Source organism: Vespula vulgaris, chromosome 24 (genome assembly GCF_905475345.1).
Source record: "Vespula vulgaris chromosome 24, iyVesVulg1.1, whole genome shotgun sequence".
NCBI classification, from domain to species: domain Eukaryota; kingdom Metazoa; phylum Arthropoda; class Insecta; order Hymenoptera; family Vespidae; genus Vespula; species Vespula vulgaris.
This window is the reverse complement of record NC_066609.1, coordinates 3,383,536-3,400,000: the sequence shown is the minus strand read 5'-3', so window position 1 is coordinate 3,400,000 and position 16,465 is coordinate 3,383,536. Positions and strand designations below refer to the sequence as shown.

General features: G+C 36.8%; 1 long non-coding RNA gene and 2 other non-coding genes across 3 annotated transcripts in view; all 3 read right to left on the bottom strand.

Annotated features, from left to right (window-relative positions):
• Positions 1-12, bottom strand: part of LOC127072273 (large subunit ribosomal RNA) — a 3,951-nt gene extending 3,939 nt beyond the window's left edge. The window contains exon 1 of the ribosomal RNA XR_007785342.1: positions 1-12. This exon is cut by the window's left edge and continues 3,939 nt beyond it. This is a non-coding gene — a ribosomal RNA (large subunit ribosomal RNA).
• Positions 13-827: 815 nt separating this feature from the next.
• LOC127072270 (5.8S ribosomal RNA) lies at positions 828-982 on the bottom strand. Its single transcript, XR_007785339.1, has one exon. It is a non-coding gene; the product is annotated as a 5.8S ribosomal RNA (ribosomal RNA).
• A 3,804-nt stretch (positions 983-4,786) lies between these two features.
• LOC127071959 (uncharacterized) lies at positions 4,787-11,007 on the bottom strand. Its single transcript, XR_007785278.1, has 2 exons — positions 7,042-11,007; positions 4,787-6,947 (listed from the first exon to the last, which is right to left on the bottom strand). It is a non-coding gene; the product is annotated as an uncharacterized LOC127071959 (long non-coding RNA).
• Between the last annotated feature and the right edge of the window lie 5,458 nt (positions 11,008-16,465).

Below are 16,465 nucleotides of genomic sequence, written 5' to 3'. Positions count from 1 at the left end.
ACTCTGAGGTCGTCTTTGATCGTTTCGTTCGAGATAGAAACAGAGGTGGAAGGAAGAATTAATAGCGGAACGAAAGAATCGCGCTCTCGGCGCGCCTCCTCGAATCGTGTCACGCAACGGTGGACGTTCGTCCGAAACTCTTCTCTTATCCCTCCCGGCTCAACCGATCGAGTATGTCCAGGGGAAAGAGGAGGCAACACTTCGTGGACAAAACGAACCACCGGGTGCACGACTCCTTTTTTTCACCGGGCGTCGGCTACCGCGAGCGAGAGATATCCGCGGGGTGGTGGGTGGGTGGGGGGGGGGGGGTGACGTTCGAACGTGTAATAATGCTTTACACCGTAAGGGCACGCCGCGGTAGTAGCCGCCGGCCGCTGCCTCGGACGACTTTGAGGATCCGCTTTTCTTTTTAGAAACGTGCGTTGTCGAAAGAGCTTTCGTTCGGTTCGACTTTTACGTTCAACGTCAAGCGACTCGTTTCGCCGTCCGGGTGTACCCATGGGCCCTTTTCAAAAACCCCTTCCTCCCATCACCGCCCACAGATGTAGTATCTCCCACTCTTCGATGTTCGAAGACCGACCGGCAGAGGAGGTTTGGGCGCGTGTCTTTGCCACGCCTCTCTCCTCTTCTTCCGTTCTGCTCGATACAGTCGGAAGTTCTCTCTCTTCCCCTCTCTGTATCTTCTATCATTCGTTTAAGGCGACGTCGACCCAAGAGAGAAAACTCTCAACGGAGTCCGAATTCTCTTTTGCCAACGAGCAACCCAATATATTCGCTCTACGCCGCAGATCGAAAGTCCGGAGCGCAAGCAGTATCGTGTATTTAAACGACCCTCAGCCAGGCGTGGTCCGGGAATTGTATCCGTGGACCGCAATGTGCGTTCGAAATGTCGATGTTCATGTGTCCTGCAGTTCACAAGTTGACGCGCAATTAGCTGCGTTCTTCATCGACCCACGAGCCAAGTGATCCACCGTTCAGGGTAATCGTATATATTTTGTACGCTCTCTCATGCGTACGTAGTTTTCGATGTCTAATATGAACTCGGCGATAACCAAGCAGAGTCGCGCGGCGCGAAAGCACCGACGCGGGCCGCCACACCTCAATAATGACCGAGGGTCCGGGCGAATAGAGCCCGTCCCCCACCCCCATCGAGGGTTTCACGGCAAGGTGGAGTCGTCGACTTTTAATGTCGAGGAGAAATTTATTTTCGAGCCGGGCGTAAGTATCTTTGAAAAATAAAATAAACCGTCGACGTGTCGGCGCCAACGGGCACGCTGCACGAATATACACGTCTTTCGCCTGGTCGAAAAGGAAATGCTGCCGGACACGCGCGCTTTTGCGCGTACGCACGCATTACCGATTCGCCCCCGGCATAGGTTGCACCGGTTTAAACGCGACGACTCCGAGCGAGGAAGCACTCGCAAGCGTCCGCGGTCACGGAGAAGAAGAAGCCCGGACGAACACAGTATGGCGTCACGGACCACGGGGTAGTGGAGGGAGGGGGCTCACGGGCAACCCCCTCCCCCGCCGCCGCACCGTCATCCGCGTCCCGTCCTCTTCGAGAGTGTCCGCCGCTAGGCTCGCTCAGTCTCTCTCCTCTCTGTGTGACCCGTACACGCGCGTACGTTTCCGCCGCCGTTTTTTCTCGGACGGTTACCCCGCGCGCTTGATTCTGTTCATTATTGCGCATATATATATACATATATACATATATATATATATATGCATTTTAGTCCCTTCAGTCTGGAAAGCCTTATAATCGGAATTGCCCTTTTAGTGTTGACCGAAAGAATTATATTTAATCTATCTGATGTAATTTAAGTAAGTTTGACAAGAGAATTATTAAAAAAACGTAAGAATGATATTTACAAAATTCGAAAAGCGATATATTGGGAAATAAAGAAAGAATTAATTAATGCTAATTGTATTTCAATAATTGTTGAAAACTTTACTAATAATTTTTATTCAAAATCATAAGGAAAAATGAAAAAATCAGTTTTTTTATATCAAGAGTATTTGCAAATATGAAGAATCATAGTTTGATGTAGAACACGTAGTATAAAGTATAAATACTGCATTTTTAATCATTTATAACAAAATTACTAATATCAGAACACAAAACTAAATAATAATCACATGATGCGCAGCAAGCGTTATAAGAATTACTTGTTACAAAACAGGTGATTCGTCCAGCTAGTATGATATCACTGAAATAATATTCTAATATTATTATAAACATTTATAGTTATTCAGCTATTGAAAATGTGTAATATTTACTTATTATTATTCTCACAAATAATTTACTGAACATTGATGCTTACTAATCCATATACTGTCTAATTCGTCATTGTACAGATTGTGCATGATTTTTGCACAGCCTCACCATTCTTTATGCTACAAACCATGCAAACTTTCTTCCATTTTTAAGAAGTTTTCTTATACTTAGGACTGCTGCATTTCTGGATGTTTCACCCAACAATTTTGCCGATTCTATTCTCCTTTGAGGTTTGAGAAGCTTTAGCTAATTATTTCAGTTGTTCGCACGATCTCTCTCAAACCATAATCTTCACTCTTCCATCAGCTGTATAGGGAATATTTAAGTAGCCTCATTTATCCGTCTTTCTAAGCGCTTTCAGATTGATACTAGCTTATCTAAATGTAAAATACTGATCTTGTGCCCCGCACTTAGATAAATAATATTCATTGTTGCCAATTAGCTATTGCAAACCCATTGGGATGGATACTATTGATATGATGTCATCCATAAACTAAATTGTTTAGTTGCGGTCCATCCTGAATCTGAATTTTTATTTCATCTAGAACTCTACTAATTAATTTGTTAATAATGTAGTCCTAGATTATTTGCGACATTGGATCTCAATTTAAGCCCTGTGGGACGAATTAAGTCTAATGTTGAATGTCAGTAGGCTAAGACGTGTATAGTAATTTACGAAACATTCCGGTAAATGCAAAAAATGGTTCTAATATTATGCTTGTAGTCGTAATGGTGTTATACCTTGTGAGAATGTCCCGCGACTTGTATAATTAAGTAGCTGTACATGTTTTAAAATTGCCTCAGCTGTATTTATTCTATAATCGACATATGTTTGTTTTCCTTGATTGTATAGTTTTTTCTTCATAATATATTTATTAAACAGAGCTATATCAGACATGTAAAAAAAGCTTTCTATAGCCTTTGAGGAATTTTTTCATAATTGGGAAACAGACCAGTATTTGATCCTGGAGATCAATTCCACCCATTCTTTTATTATATTTAATCTTACAGTTGGGCTTCAATGTCTTCTTATGTTGTTTATCCGTCACTTCAGTCAATTGCGTGTTTGGTTGACACCATGTATACATCGCTAACCTTCCATCTTAGAGCTAACAAACTATTGCACGTTCTATATATATATTCTCCTTTTTTTAACTTATTCGTTGCAAAATTCTTTCGTATATTTTGTCTGTTGTTCTGTACCGTGTCGATAACGTTTGTCTTTTGTCCGTGTAATTGTAGGAAGAGAGCAGGAAGGAGTACCAATTGTCAAAGAATAATGTGTCCTTTGTTTACTGCGGATTTCATCAATTCCATGACAACATTTTGTGATGCACTATCATTTGACTGAATTTTATCCTAACCAGTATATATTTTGAAATTGCAGCAGTGCCTACTATATGCATCATATAATTTGTATATTTTTAATCCGATTCTCGCTCATTTTGACGGATTAAATTGTTTATACATTAAGCAGCCTTTATATCTGATTAATGATTCATCGATACTCATATTTTTATCCGGTGTGTAAATTTTATTAATTTTTTGTTCCAGAAAGTGATGATTGGTCTTACCTTTCGAAGGCAGTCGTTACTGTCAGTCGTTTCATTATCAGAGAAATGTAAAAATCGTGATATTTATCGAAATCTTTTAAAAGGCATTACTTTCCCCGCTAATTTTTCTAAGCCCGTTCCTACAAAATCATCCACTTCCCACAAATATGGGATATTCGGAAGAATTTGAAACTTAGAGGAACTTAAAACTTCCAACAGCGAGATAATGTGAGCAGTTTCGACGTCCCCGCGGCGACGAATTGCCCCGTTGACCCCAATCGTTTTCACGGGAAACCACGGAGAGGCACACTCACGGTATCACGTTCCCTATCATTCGTTAAGATGGGAGGGAGAGTAGAACTGTAAGTTTCGGGTTGACAGAAGAATAAAAAAGAAAGAAGAAGAAGCGTACGAGCCATTTCCACCTTGTTTGAAAATGGGTTGATCTGAGAAGATTACACCCCATCCCCATCATCAGGAACTTCGGCAATTCCGGCTGAACAAGGTCTAAAAAATAAGTGCCTTTGATAGAGAGGACTTTTTTACGAAAGGTGTTGAAAAGGGAGAAGACCTTAGCTGAGAAGACGAGGTTGAATCTTGCTGCTTCTGGCCATATTTTTCCGCCTGTTATTTCCACGAGAGCAATTCTTTTTGGTCTTTGGGGTTCAAAGACCGGACAGTCAAGAATGTGATACTGAACCGTGTCCTTCCTACTGCATTCGCACCTCTCATCTGTGGCAGGACTCAATGACGCGAGTTTGACTTTGAAGTTATCATGGCCTGTGAGAGCTTGCGTGATGTAGTAGTTTAGAGAAACGAAAGAGGCATTTATTCTCTCTCTGAAAAGAGAATGTCGATCTTTCTTTGCCTGACACTTCCCATCTCGATTGCCAAAGTGTTCATCCCGAATTCCTTTTCACAAATGTCAGTAGGAGTAGAAAGACAATAGACCAGTGTATAAAGGATATTGTTTATTTATTGATAATTGGTACAGTTCACTGACTTTATATTAGGAATTATATAATATGTGGAACAGCAAGAATGAATAGGAAAGGAATACCTCAGGAACTAAAATTTCTCCAATTAGAAAACGGAGTAGCTATTATATTTTCAACAGGAAATATGGTGCCACGAAGAGGAAAGATAAAAAGATGTTGTTTTGTTAATAATTATGCATACCTTAGATTTTACCGAAACGCAAAACACCAGACAAAAAATTTTAAAACCATCAATAATAATAAATTACAATAAAAATATGGATGGAGTTGATGTTGACGATTAAATGTTAAATAAATTTCATACTATGCTAAGATGTAAAAAAGTCTATAAAAAAAGATGTAAAAAAGCTTAAAATATTTGTTTACTTTATAGACATGATGTTACTAAATAATTATATAATTTTCAAAAACAATAAAAAAGATTGAGCTTTCCATGTATACAAGCAATGATTAGTCGAAGAAATGTTTAAAAAATATTTAGCAAACGTAAAAGTAAAATAGACATTATCTATCAATGATTCATTAACACGATATACTGGCCGGCATTTTTCTATACGAATACCTCCGACACTGTCAAAAGGGAACAAAACATGAAAGCGATGCGTTGTATGCTTATCCATGTCAATTCGAAAAGAAGTAATTTTTAAACGTGATGTTTACTATATAGCAATATGTATCGATCATTTTAAAAAATACGATGTTATATAAATTTCATAAACTATTCTGAAGTCATTTACTGTAGAACACATATACCTACTGTAATAGTAAACGAAAATAATAAAACTGTCGATATATGGCCGCGCGCGATGATACGACCCAACCGTCAGTTGAACGACGCTGATGTCTGAACACAGTAACTTAAATAGAATCATGGTGCAAATGGGTTAATGGAAGAGGCTTGCGATGATTCTCGCGGTATTCGTTCGCGGTTTTCTAACCGTGGTTCTGCTCCTACAAACTTTCCGTATTCTTTTCGCTTGAATCCATTCGCAGTTTTGGTTTTTGAAACATTTGTGGGGCCTGTCTAGGGAGCATTTCCGTTGTCTCCCCCAGTTTAAGTAATCTTCCAGGATTTTTTTTGTCGAACCCTAGTATTGGAAATGATTCAGTCATATCCTATCAATCAAGGGTTATCCTAGCATTGCGGGACATATGTTTCTTCTCATCGGAGGCAGTAGTAGTGATACACTTCTCCTTTTGAAGGTTTCATGATGCGTTTTTGGGAGCAAACGCACGGATGCGCCGGTGCGTTTCTTCTCTGGCGAGCTCCGAAGTAATTCCTCTATGGAGGAAAACTATTTTCTTGTTCGCAGAAGTCATTACGGAACTACGGTTTGCTTTCGCGGTTTTGCCCTTGGTATTATGTTTTCCCTGTATTGTTTTAGATTCCGTTTTAGATTCCGTATGCTTCCTCTCGATTGGCCAATTTTGCTTCGTTTTATTGCACCTAAATGCATTCCTACTGCAACGACTCTTGTCGGAAAGAAGACGAATCGCTCGATAATTCTCGCCTCTGGTTTTTCGTTCGATCCTACGAGTTTGCAGTCGCAAGCTCATCGATTCGAAATTTAATAGATGAGTTTTATGGTCCACTGCCGACTTCGAATTCATAAGAGCTCTTGTAGGAGCCTCTTCAGATCTGATTGTTACGGGCCTATTAATTTCGACGTTAAGCGCGGCATTTCCTATTTTTTTGTGCTCTACATTTGAAGATGGCATCGATACAGTCCTATCCTACCTTCCTAGGACGATTCTTGCAGCTCGAAGGCCGCCTTCCTTCGGATGCACTCGGACCATTCAGGGTTGAGGATGCAGCTGAGAGGCGTCAGGTAAGAAGTCACACGCAATCGCGCCCAGCCGGTGACTAGCTGTGTCCCCATGTTGCCTCTCGTTGGAAACGCATTCACTCGTAATCTTCGAGTTTGTGTTAGATCCTTGATTCCTCGCCAAGCACACGCATCTTCTTACCACGTTGACTGTCCCTGAGGAAATCTCCACCCAGAGATCCAAACGAAAGCTTATTTGACCTCCGAAATATTTTTCCTTACGGACACCATCAGTTTTCTTAATTGAGAACAAAAAAAAAACCCCTGAAGAAAACTTTGGCTGAAAGAAAAAGAGCTGAAAAGAGAGAGGCGGTCAGGACCCACCTCCATTCATTCTACTAAGAGAAAAAAAGAGGGATAAGTGAAACACTGATTTGCTACCCCCATACCTTATCGCCAGGAATCTGTCTACCTGGGAGTCTCCATAATGCCCTGCAAATAAAAAGTTCTGCGTTCTCTTCTTACGGTTCTCTCCACTGGCGACACCGATTGAGGCGCAGCCATCGCATCCAAGATGGCGTCCAAAGATTTCGTTGTCGTTGTCCATCTTCTTGTTACACATTTAGTGCTAGCTCGTTCCTGTCCACCGTACACATTCTTCACCGTGATTGGCTAGCATCCATGCGACTTATTAGAAAGCTTCGTGCTCTAATATCACTGCAGGTGACACCGATTGAGGCACAGCCGCTGCGTCCAGGATAGCGTCCTTCATGGCAACCATTTTCGGCTACTCGTCCAGTATTAGCTCATTCCAATAAGGCGTGTGTGTACTTTGCTGTGATTAATGAACCGATCCGTTCGTTCGGCTACTTAGGAACATCGCTCTCTAATTCCCAATTCCGCTTTTGGCCGCACCAGCTTCAGCTGAAGCGTTATCGTGATACCCATAACCTGTACAACAAACTTGCACATATAACTCCCGCTCTTTCTGATCCATACTTACAATTAATATCGCAGAATATTTGTTGCGCACGAAGTAACAAAGATATAGATTTCTGTCTATTCGATAGTATATCCGATCACAATCCAACCCGCTTTGGAGCAATTGGTGACACCATTCGCTGCCATATTGAAACTCCAAGCCTGACCTACAGCCCAAACATACAACCCCGGACTAAGTCGACTAAAATGCAAATACCTAAAATGCGACAGCAAAATTGGACTTCGGGTTCACCAACAAAAAATGCATTACGAGTAGTACGCCAACCAACAACGCCATCAGCTTCGAAAGTCAGGGCAGCCCGTTTCATAAACATGGAACTTCAACGAGCCTTCTCTGACCGCAGTATGAACTCCATGAAAAAATATCGTCGGAAACGGAAATAAAAAAATCTGGTACAGAAGCTGATAATGGAAACTATCACCTGCAGTCTTACTGTGATTCGGGAGAAAAGATTTATGGACAACGACTTTCAATTTCATCAATGGACTACCATAGCTGGCCAAGAGGGTCTTTCTCAATTTCATCAATGAACTTCCATGCCTTCGCAGCGTCCAAACTTTAGACCAAGCCAAGATATTCGATAAAGAAGTCACCCTGCAAAAGTTCTCCATGTACCTTCAAGAGATTTTTGTTTCTTCAATAAAGAACCGTCTCAAGAAGACAAATAAAAAATCTTCGGTGAACACAAATATTAATAGAAGAGAAAAGCAAAGAAAAAACTACGCGGAAATTCAAATATTGATACAAATACAAATGGAAGACCTGTGTTGTGTCCAGAATACTCTCAGAAACCAGTAATGTAGTCCAAACGCAGTGGGATGTCATGGAAGCATACTAGAGAACGATCAGTCTCCTTTCGATAAGAAACCAGAATGCTAGCTAGCAGGAGAACAATTGGGTGATCTTTAGAATGCAATTACTGAAGCAGAAGTACGAACAGCTCTATCATTGTCTTTAACAGCCGCGAAACCGGACAAAATCAGTGTGCGACTATTTCATACCGACTCTCATTGTGCACATCTTCAATCTCTTGCCATGGTGCGGCGAACTTTGAGGGCCACACTCAAGATTAGAATGTATCAAGAACAATCTTTGTCACCAAGAAAAAAGATGCGTGTACTCCTAGTGACTTTAGGCCGATTAACATATCCTCCATCATAACTAGAGACCTACACAAAATTCTAGCTTCACAACTAACGGAGAAGATAGCATCAAATGATCGCAAAAGGACCTTTCGTAGCATGGATGAATGCTCAGACAACATATTCATTCTCAACACGATACTGTGCCATCACTGTAACCAGCATCGATCAGTGTTTATTGCATCCTTAGATATAAGTAAAGATATAAATAAAGGCTTCGATGTGGTCTCGCATGAATCCATTTTAACTAACGTGGAAGCTACAGACCTCCCATCAATCATGATCCAATATCTTCAGAAAATAAACAAGGGATCGAAGAACGGCTTTGTATAGCGATGGATGGGAATCAAGACCATTCAATTCACCGTCATCACCTCTCTTTGACCTAATCAAGCACCAACTTCTACAATTATTTCCGAAGAAAATTGTAGTGAGACCAGGAGGTAAAATTATCGACGAAGCAGCATTCACTGATAACATTCTCCTATTTACCTCAATAAGAAAGGCAACGATCCCTAACAGCCCCTCAGCTCATTCCTATTCCAACTCATTGACTAATTCAAGCAGTGCAAACTTAACATCAATCCAATCAAGAATCAAAGAGCAGGATTATGATCATCAAAAAGAAAAGAAGATGGGTATGACTAGCGAGTACACGTTTAGATGTGAACATGTTATTTTTCCAAGCATGAGCAAAGAGACAATATAAACCTATCTTGCCGTCAGCTTCTTGGCAAGAGCGTAAATTAAGCCGAAATCTACAGCTCTAAAAGAGTTGAGATCAAAACCGACTCAACAATGACGAATATCAGAAGGATCTCAGCTCTAAACTTCATCAACCTAGCAGAATCAGGATCGGTACTTTACCCAATCTTTCAAGAACCCCCAGCGAAGCTATCTAACGGAATGCCTCGACGAAAAAAACGTTACATTATGTTCTCCAGGAGTGCGATAATATTAAAAGGCATAACGCCGTAATTTCAGTTATTACAAAGGATGTAAGAAGATGCTGCTACAGTACGGTGGTAGGACCCAAAATAAACATTATATTTGGTGTAAGAAAAAGGAACTTGGTGGGTGTAATGAATAGCATAGCTCTGTTTGTGAATGCACAAGTCAACGCGGAGCCAGCGAACCTGTACAGATGTGGCATATGTAAAACCAGTAACTATCGGGAAAACGAAGGGAAAATAAATTATGGAGTGTCTACGATTATCTTCTTCATCTCGGCCAACATCTAGGGAGTTGGTGCAATGGAATTTTAAAGAAAGCAAAGATTAAACTTCTCTCATCTTAATTTCTTTTTGGTGAACTATATTTTAGATGTTTAATAAGAGGACGACAATTCACTTACAAAGCTGCGTGGACTAGGGGATATAGAGGTTTTGAATGTTATTGAAGATGCCTCCTATCGACTTAGAAGTAATGTGTCTTAGTTTTATAGATCGACCGAACTCTAATGCGACATAGTGTTAATATTAAATGTACCAAGCCCAGTCATTTGACCGATTTATGATTTCATCTTGAATTTATACATATATGTTATTTTTTCCGATCATCAACTATCTGTAAAGTCATAGATTCTCTTGTTAATCAATTTCTCACCTTTGGTTTTTTTTCTTTTGTTTCTTCTGAGAAAAATTTGTCACCTCCGTTTCTTATCAAAACCGTTTCTTATCAAAATAGTTGAACTATTTACTGAATGTTAGAGAAATATTACGACGGACAACTTTTTCACGAGCGCATCACTGACGACAAAATTATTGGCAGAATGAACAACATTACTCATAACTATCCGGAGAAACAGAAGAGAATTGCCCCAGCTAGCAAAATCAGCAAAAGACGAATTGGAACGTTTTTCGATAATACTTTACAAAACAAACAATTGTACTCTAACAATTTATAAATCCAAACCACCTAAATAAGTTACAATACTAAGTTCAAAGCATAAAAGAATAAAAATCAATAACGACAGAAAACGAATACCTAAAACAGTTGTATATTATAACAAAACCAAATTCGGCGTCGATGTTACCAATCAAATGGTAAGAAAGTACAGCATCAAATCAAAATCTTATAAATGGTTTCTACAAGTTTCTTTCAACATACTTGATTTGGCTACTATAAATGCATGAATTCTTTATAAAGAAACAAGTGGACAAAATATATCCAAACAACAATTTCTATTATAAATAACAGAAGAGCTAGCCAAAAGATATCACAAATTTCTTTAAGAAGAAAAAGAAAACTTATAAGAAATATCAAGTGGCCAAGGCAATATTTCACATTCGCAAAAAACATACCAAATACAATTATGCAAAGAAAACAAAACAACTAAATTTTGTATAATTAGTAAAAAATATGTTTGCGATAAATGTATGAAGGAAAATATCATTTGCAAAAAATGCCACTAAATAAATTAAAACCATCATTCATTTATTTCTAAGTAAAGTAAACACTGCCACTATGATCTCCTGTTTGTGCTATGTACAATATATATAAAAACGGAAATATATGAGTGATTATTTTATTATTATTTAAAAGTTACGTTGTAAACATTACTTTTTACAATAAATTGACAATTTCAGTCGAAAAAACATTTATTACGTAAAATTTGTAGTTAAATCCAAAGATAAAATCTAAAGTAGAAAAATTTAGAAAATGATAAAAAATTTGTACACCGGTCAAATGACTGATTTTGGTAAGAAACAAGGGTGACAAATTTTTCTCAGAAGAAAAAAGAAAAAAAAACCAAAGGTGAGAAATTGATTAACAAGAGAATCTAAGACTTTACAGATAGTTAATGACCGCAAAAAATAACATATATGTATAAATTTAAGATGAAATTGGTCAAATGATTCGGCTTTGTACGTTTAGTGTTAATAGGGTAAGAAGAAGTATACTCGTAGCAGTAAAATTGGCATCTAACGCATATTCAAAAATGACGAATTAGTGTACCTCTGGCGAAGAGCAGCATAGGGATGTAGCCAGTCGTCAGAACATAGGCAATACTGAAAAATAGACAATATTTCACTTAAAAGTTGTATCTCAATCTCCAAACATATACATTTTTCGAGTAAATAATAAACTTTTGTTAGATCCATATACAATAAATATGTTCCTATTAATATTTGTAGATAAATTAATATTTATACATTTATATATTTCAAAGAATAAAAAAACATATATTTCGAATATATAGTTATATTATGTTATTGTATTATTACAATAGGATTAGAAAAATGTTTGTATGTGTATTAGTGTCGAAGGAATAATAGTCATAGCGTAATTCTAGGAATGTATGTAAGCTACATGAGTGATAAGAGTGTTTATGCACGTACGAAGATTACGCGTCATCCAGACACACTATGTCCAGACGTAGTTCATAGGCCCGCGCCCTAAAAATTATACATGTGGATAAAAGAAAGCGAAAAGGAGAAAAGCATATTTACCGACATAAAACATTAACACGTTCACACCGGCACTCCTATTTGCGTTTCTCTCTGTGAGGTGACGCTCATGTTAATGCTTTACTTCATCCTACTTTTTTTCAATTAATATAAGTTAAATATCCATTATTGAAATTTTAACTATATGGTAATATTTTGTAGTTCGAGCGATGGGAGAGTCGAGCGCGACCCAGTGGTAATATACGCCGGCGTGAACGTGTTAAGCATGAGTACGGAAGAGTAGAGCAGTTCAGTTGACTTTTATTTCTTGAATATAGAGTATCGAGTGTCGAGTGAATGTACAGATGAGAGGAAGTTTGTATATCTCAAAAGATAACAGAGTACCTACTCTTTCTTATTTAATAAAACATTTAATAAAGACAGAAGAGCATTAGAGTGGCTTCACTCTAAACCAGAATTACTGTAAGTATCGATGGCAGCCTAACTTCTAGAATTTCAGAACGTGTTTCATCGTTCTCCCGATAAAATAATGCTGTATTGAAAATTGTACAGATTATAGCTGCATTATCACGTTCCATGCCTCGTGGAACATATGTGCCCCTATATTCAAGCCATCTAATATTCTCATTGTAAAATGAAGAATGTTTTAAAAATTTATTATACAGTCAATTATGGGCATTTTAATATTATGTATGCTGCGTGTATCGCATCGTAGAGTGTAAACATACGACATGGCAGTCATTCATTTTGACCTCTTTTTTTTTTAAACTGCACATATCGAGTTTCGATCAATCATTTATTCCCGCGTTGTTGATGCAACAATTATTGCTTCACTGAAGCTGGTGTTTATTTAGTTCAATATGTCTCTAAAATAAAATCAAACGGAAGAAATACGGTTTGCATATTTTACTACCATTAAAAATGTCTTGCAAATTTTCCTTCTTCTTTTCCTGAGACTTTTTCCAAGAAAGAATTATATAATATTTATTCCATATAATTGTACATAGCATTACATAGTGAAAGTTTTTCAATTGATGATTCTAATGTGCCACTCTCAGAAGTTATAACGAAACGTCATAGAATTACACGAATAAGCTCTTCCAAAGATTTTTCACCAGACAGTTCAAACGAAATAATATTTTTTCATTGTTTTTCTACACGCTGTAATATAATTTTATCTAGTAGTGAAAACGAAGAAGATGAATCCAGTATGAATAATATAACTACTTCGCATACAGACTGGTCTGATTCCATTGGAAAACAACCACGGTCTTTCGTTGGTACATCGTGTTTTAAAATATTAAATCAGAGTTATGAGAAAATAGAAGACATTTATTTGTTGCTAGCAAATGATAAATTTTTCGAAATTGTACTTGAAGAGACCAATTGATATAAAATTAATATTAGAAAAAACGTTATTGCAATTATGTGACTGGAAATCGACGGACAGAAACGAAACAAAATAATTTTTTGAGCTCATCATATGGATGGCGATAGTAAAGCTTCCAGAAATTCATCTGTATTGGTCCAAAAATCTGACATATTCACAGTTTTCCATTTTCAATAATGTCAAGGAATCAGTTTGAATTCTTGTTGCGAATGTTACATTTCAATGATAATGAAAAAGAAAATGTGAACGACCGTTTATATAAAATTAGAATAATAATTCTGATATATTAAGTGAAAATATATTAAATGAAACTTTTCAAAAGTATTATGATTCAAATGATATTGTTTCTGTGGATGAATCTCTGATTCCTTTTTGAGGTTGCATCATTTTCAAACAATATATAAAGCAAAAACGATATAACACATAATCGCTTTTCAAATTTATTGGGGAAAAAAAACTGATGTGGAGAAAACAACGCCTACAGATGTGATTTTATTATTATGCAAAAATATATTTGGTAAAGGTCATAGAATGTGTACTGACAACTGATATACAAGTATTGAATTAACTAAGTTAATTGCTAAAAATACACATCTAATTGAACGATGCAATCAAATCGCTGCAGAATTCTAAAAGATCTGCTTGCAAAGAAATTAAAGCAACATGAATATGTTGCCAAAGAAAGTAAAAATGTATTTAAATGGAAGGACAAGCGTGATGTCCTTATATTATCAATTAAGTACTCTGACGAAACTATCGTTATATAAAAAAGAGGAAATAATTCTATAAAACCAGAGATTGTTATAGATTATAATGAAGGAAACTCCTATAATGTCTTCGACCAAATGGTTTCGTATAGCAGTCCTTTACAAAAATCAGTCAAATATATAAAAAAATTGTATTTAAACTTTGCCTAAACACAGCTGTAGTGAATGCATGGATTATATATAATAGTCTTACAAACCAAAAAATATCAAGCATCAAATTTAGGAAAAAATTAGCTATGTATCTGATCTCTTGTAATAATAACAATTCTTCATCCATAGTACCAAAAAGATATCGTCATGAAATTAAAAAAAAGGAGAGTAGCTTTAATTCAATGAAGCGTTGTAAAATTTGTTATGAAAATAAAGTTAAAATGTTTGGTTCCTGGTAGGCAAGAAATACTACCATAAAAGTTCCAACATTCGTGATAGTTATATCAATAAACCACATGTAGGTGTATGTTTGCCATACTATAACAAAGTTAACTGCAATATTCCTTTATGATTTTATACAAATTTATAACGTAAAAGATAATATTAAATATATTTGAACTAAAATATTTTTTTATTTTAAACTAATTTAGACGTCATAAAAAATATTATGTGGCCGGATGCAATTCGCCTAAGTAGTAGTTCAGTAACGCATAATGTAATGTTCAGCTACGTATTTGTTAAAATAATTCCTAGAAAAATAAATTTATTGTTTTGTTGTCTTATGCATCTTAAACTACATACCCTTTTCTCAATAATTATGATTTCTGTACTATTTTAATCATTGCAAGGCATACGTCGAAAGCAAAATAATGCAATCGTAAAGCATAGGACGTATACGGCGCACGCGATCTGAATGGAAAATGTTCTAAGATCGGGACTGCACGGAACGTGTTAAATTCGATAGACAACAGATAAGCAAATTCTCATGTTACGGGATTCACACATTAGCCAGTTTCTTGTTTTTTTTTTTCTCACTAAGAGTCACAGACGTGAGTCAGTATTAAATAAGCCCACAGTGTGTAACATCTCTAATAAATCTTATAATATATCACCTATTTTGTTGTTTCAACCAAAATAGATTATGGAACCAGATTGCGTTATCGATCAGATAGTGTATTATAAATTACAGAGAAAAAAAGGACAGTTTAAGTTGGATTACTTGTAAACGGAAAGTACAATCTTGAAAAGTGTTATATAAGTTGTATGTTGGATATAGGATATATTTTCATTGTGTAAGAAATGGTACTTGTACCTTCTGTTAAAAAAAATTTAAGTCACAAATCTCAAGATTGAGAAGCTACGTTAAGTATAACTGGCATCATTGGCAGTTTATCAAAGGAACACTGCTAGAAGATAATGAGAACACACTGAATGTATATGAAGACATTTTCGTAAAACCAAAGAAAAGATCTAAATGATTACCAGAATAAATTTCTAAAAGCCAACAAAGCTGCAAGAAAATTACTTATTAGAAGATTGGAACAATCCCGTTGTAGATCTTCTGAACCGTACAATTGCAAAAGAGATGTGAACAAAACTGAATAACTACTTCGACATGAAGTCTGATGAGAATCCGTTTCTAATACAAAAACAATTCTTTGATTTTAAGTGGGATTCGGACGAGTGTTACATAAAACATATCTATACTAGAACAATTGACAATAAAAATAAAAAATCTCGAAATTTGATCGAAATTCAATCATTTATATAGCATATAAAATTCTACAGATGAAGTGAAAAAAAAAACATTCGAGAATCTCATTATAAGATTTATGCCCGAAGAATTGCACATGAGAAGTCAGGAAAGTATCAAAAAACCGGCTATAGCTCCAGTGACTAAGAGCAAAACAGATCAGATTTCCACAAAAACAAAGCTGAGATGTCTTGTCAATACATGTTAACATGCGGCTTGAAACACCATAAGAAACAAAGCTCTCTAGGATGTTTTTCATGCGATTCAACTGAGCATCTAAAAAGGGATTGCCCGAACAAGAATTAAACAAACAGTAAAACGAAAACTATGCGCGGCCAGTCAACGGACAAGGAAACATTAGTTGGAGAGAGAGAGTATAAAGAATACAAAAGATTAGCTAATCGATTCAAGAGCGTCTCATATACCCAATCATCGGGATTGGTTCCAAAAATTTTTTAAACCTACAAGAATTACCAG